This window comes from Octopus bimaculoides, chromosome 2 (assembly GCF_001194135.2).
Source record: "Octopus bimaculoides isolate UCB-OBI-ISO-001 chromosome 2, ASM119413v2, whole genome shotgun sequence".
In the NCBI taxonomy this organism is placed as follows: Eukaryota; Metazoa; Mollusca; class Cephalopoda; order Octopoda; family Octopodidae; genus Octopus; species Octopus bimaculoides.
In genome coordinates this window covers 106,395,742-106,400,563 of record NC_068982.1, presented here as the reverse complement: position 1 = coordinate 106,400,563, position 4,822 = coordinate 106,395,742, and positions in this window count along the sequence as shown.

Below are 4,822 nucleotides of genomic sequence, written 5' to 3'. Positions count from 1 at the left end.
ATATATATATATATATATATATATATATATATATATATATATATACACACACACACACACACAAACGTAAATGGCAGAACAAGTGAATATATTTTATACAGAATATGAATAGAGAAAGAGCGATAGGTTGAAGAACAACGTAAAATTTGAAAAAGAATGATGCATACAAACCAAACTTGGAAACAAGGAGCACGGAAAAAAATTTACCTTATTTCTAACCACCCGCTCCACAAAAAAAAAATTAAGAAGCCTAACATACTATAGATTTGGAAGCGCATGGCCAAGTGTTTAGAGAGGCGGACTCGCAGTCAAGGGATCATGGGTTCAAATCTCAGACCGAGTGATGTGTGTTTATGAGCGAAACACCTAAGCTCCAAGTGGCTCCGGTAGAATGTCATGGAGAACCTTTGCTGACTCTTTCTCCACAACTTTCTCTCAATCTTTCTTCCTGCATTTAGCAACTCACCTGCGACGGACCGGCGTCTCGTCTAGGTGGGGAACCTATACGCCAATAAAACCGTGGAAACCGGCCCTTATGAGTCAGGCATGGCTCAAGAAGGAACAAACAACAACAACAACAACACATACTATCGATACTAGTACGGACACTACAGACAAAGCGATATATACTTATGACAGAAGGAAAGAATGGATGAAGGAATAAAAACATTAAACGCTATACCTCAGACTGATTCCAAATCTAACCCCGTTTTCTTGAACCACTGAATAGATAGCTAGCTCCTTACTGAATACTGGACCCACCTTTCCCCGCGTGCAGAGTTTACCGAGAATGAATTAGTAAATTCATAAAGCCCGATTAACGGTAACAATCGTCAACAACAAATAAGAGTTCTCTCTGAAAGGACCGATTAGATCAGAATTCATTAGCTTTAGTAAGAGACTGTGGAGACGCAATGGCCCAGTGGTTAGGGCAGTGGACTCGCGCTCATAGGATCACGGTTTCGATTCCCAGACCGGGCGTTGTGAGTGTTTATTGAGCGAAAACACCTAAAGCTCCACGAGGTTCCGGCAGGGGGTGGTGGCGAACCCTGCTATATTCTTTCACCACAACTTTCTCTCACTCTTACTTCCTGTTTCTGTTGTGCCTGTAATTCAAAGGGTCAGCCTTATCACACTGTGACACGCTGAATATCCCCGAGAACTACGTTAAGGGTACACGTGTCTGTGGAGTGCTCAGCCACATGCACGTTAATTTCACGAGCAGGCTGTTCCGTTGATCGGATCAACTGGACCCTCGACGTCGTAAGTGACGGAGTGCCAACAGCAAGAGACTAACGATAGAAAAAAACTAGATTACAGGGAACCCTGGTTAGAGACTTAGAAGAGGCGTTTAAGGAAAGCTATTGTGACCGACACGCTTGCAGCGAAATTGCTTCTCGACTAATTGTTCAATGCGAAGCACGAAGGTTGTATTGTCGATGCTAAGGCGCATATTTTAAGACTTGATGGAACGAAAATCGTTGGATGCGCTCGGATTACAGCGGTGCAACATGGCATCGAATCCACAGTTCAGTTCGGTTTTTGGTGAATCATGTTGAATGCGTGCTACTCAAGCTCAAGCAGATGCTTTACACACTCTCACATTTCCTGTACTGCCTTCGATCTTAGTGTGGTAAATAAATAAAATATTATTATTAACATTATTATCGTTATTGTTAAGGCGGTGAGCTGGCAGAATCATCAGCTTGCCGGACGATTCTGAATCGTCAGCTTGCCGGACGATTCTGAATCGTCAGCTTGCTTAGCGGTATTTCGTCCGTCTTCGCGTTCTGAGTTCAAATTCCACCAAGGTCGACTTTGACTTTCATCCTTTACGGGGTCGATAAAATAAGTACCAGTTGAATACTGGGGTCGTTGTGATAAACTTACCCCCACCCCCAATTCAGATCTTGAGCCTATAGTAGAAAGGATTATCATAAATATTATTACTGTTGTTGTTAAGGCGGCGAGCTGGCAGAATAGTTAGCACGCCGTGCAAAATACTTAGCGGTATTTCGTCCGCCTTTACGTTCTAAGTTCAATTTCTGCCGAGATCGACTTTGCCTTTCATCCTCTCGGGTTCGATAAACTAAGTACCAGTAAAACACTGGAGTCGATGTTATCGACCGGTACCCTCCTACAAAATTCCAGGCCTTGTCCGTTTAGTAGAATGGATTATTAATTCTTGTTGTTGCTGTTCTCTGTTGCAGTTATATAACTATTGTTGTTTAGTTTAGATTTCTCCTAACCAAACCATTTCCATATTCCTAAAAAAAATAAAAAAAAAGCGAAGCAAACTGTATCAGTGTGGAGCATTTGACATTGTGTTTATCTTGTCGTAAAATGGTTGTAACAGCTGTTACAGTAAACACCGTCATCACCACCATTACTACCACTTACGACGACCTATCGCAGAGATTATAACTATCATCGTCTTTACTACCCCCATCATCATCATCGTCGTCTTCATCGTCTTCGTTGTCCTCACTGTCATTATCATTGTGGCTTTGTGGTAAGAAGCTAGCTTCCCAATCATATGGTTCCGGGTTCAGTCCCATTGCGTGGTAACTTGGGCAAGTATCTTTTACTATAGCCTCGGGCCGATCAATGCCTTGTGAGTGGATTTGGTAGACGGAAACTGAAAGAAGCCTGTCAAATACATACATAACATCCATAACTTAGCGGTTCGGCAAAAGTGACCGATAGAATAAGTACTAGGCTAACAAAGAATAAGTCCTGGGGTCGATTTGCTCGACTAAAGGCGGTGCTCCAGCATGGCCGTAGTCAAATGACTGAAACAAGTTAAAGAGTTAAAGAGTATATGTGTGTGTGTGTGTGTGAGTCTTTATGTCTGTGTTTATCTCCCCACCACCGCTTGATAACCGGTGCTGATGTTTTTACGTCCCCGTAACTTAGTGGTTCGGCCAAAGAACTAATAGAATAAGTACTAGACTTACAAAGAATAAACCCTGGGGTCAATTTGTTGTACTAAAGCCCTTTAAGGTGGTGCTTCAGCATAGTCTCAGTCAAATGATTGAAACAAAAGATTAAAAAGACAAAAGATCATCACCATCATCACCACATCATCTTCGAAATTGATACGCACAGCATCAACCGCAGGAAATGCAACTCAAAGCAACGAGAAGAATTTAAACGACCAAAATATCACAGAATCAAAGATAGTAAGGAATAGTAGCTAAGTCCACAACTACACGTTACGTTCTGAGTTCAAATTCCACCGAGGTCGACTTTGCCTTTCATCCTTTCGGAGTCGATTAAATAAGTACCATTTACGCACTGGGGTCGATGTAATCGACTTAATCCCTTTGTCTGTCCTCGTTTGTCCCCTCTATATTTAGCTCCCTGTGATGAATAAAGAAATAAACAATAAGGCAATAAGGAATTTAAAAACATAATAAATATAGCAAAAAATATCCGAAAATAAACAACAAAAACAATAGCTATATCAGCAGAATGACAATAACATTATTTTCATTATTTACAATTGACGGATATTTGTGAAGATGGCGAATGCGTTTATTAAAGATGAGGGCAAGACTGATCCATGCCGAACAGGTCCTCATTAACTTCTAGCTTTGCTCGGTTTGAAGATAAGGGTTAAGAGAGTGAACCGACTGTCTAACAAATTTAATGAAAGGTGGAGCAAACATATGAGACAGTCGGTTTGTTAATTTTGTTTGGAGGTTTACTACTGGTATTGTTTTTACCTTCATGCCCCACATTTTGAATAATTCAATTTCGAGGTCTTTGTCCTTCGACAATTTCTCCACGTCTTTTTTTGACAGTATTTTGATCAGAAGGACTGCAATGTTTATCATCATCATCATCATCATCATCATCATCATCATCATCATCATCATCATCATCATCATCATTATCATTATTATTATTATTATTATTATTATTATTATTATTATTATTATTATTATTATTATTATTGCCTTTGCGCAGCTTCTAACGCTGGAGATGTACTACAGTGTCAGCTGTTCACTACCAGTGAATTAAGATAACACCTCTTATTTTTCGAGCACCTTCCGCAGTATTTGAGCAGTTCCAAGTAGTGCTGTTTTCTGTAAGTGCTCCACCCTTATTGCAGCCCCTATTTGTTCCATGTAATTCTCGAGATTTTGGCTCACTGTTCCCAGGGATCCGACAATTATCGGTACTACTGCTACCTTTTTCATCGACCACAACTGCTTAACTTCCCAAGCTAACCAGTCATATCTCTCGACTTTTCTTTCTTCCTTATTACATACCTTGTTGTCAGCTAGGTATGCTATATCTATGATCCAACATAGGTTGCTTTCTTTCTCAATTAAGACTATGTCTGGCTTCCTATTCTCAATCTCATGGTCGCACTGAATCATAAAATCCCATAGGATCTTTGCATTTCTATTTTCGACGATGCCTTCAGGTTTCACCGTTTTGTCCAAAAATTCTGCACTTATCACTTTCTGCTGTGTTGTCTATTCTGTATTTTATGTAGTTTGTTCTTAGTGCTTGCTTTTGGGCAGCACAGATTAGAGCCTCCTTTTCTGGTTTTAAATCACAGCCATCTTTTTTCTCTGCCTGTCTTACCTTCAACATCCCTATGCATTCTTTTCTTTACCCACCTATTTTCAGTTTCATTCGTTTTCAATTTCTTGTATAGTGCTTTATCTTTGCAATCTTTCATCGTACACAAGCCTGACCTTCTGACTTCTAATTATTGCGGTTTTGTGGCATTTTTTTTACATACCATGCTATGTTGCTTTCTTCTACTCTAGTGCTGTGTTCGCATCCAATTAGTCCTCTTCCCCCC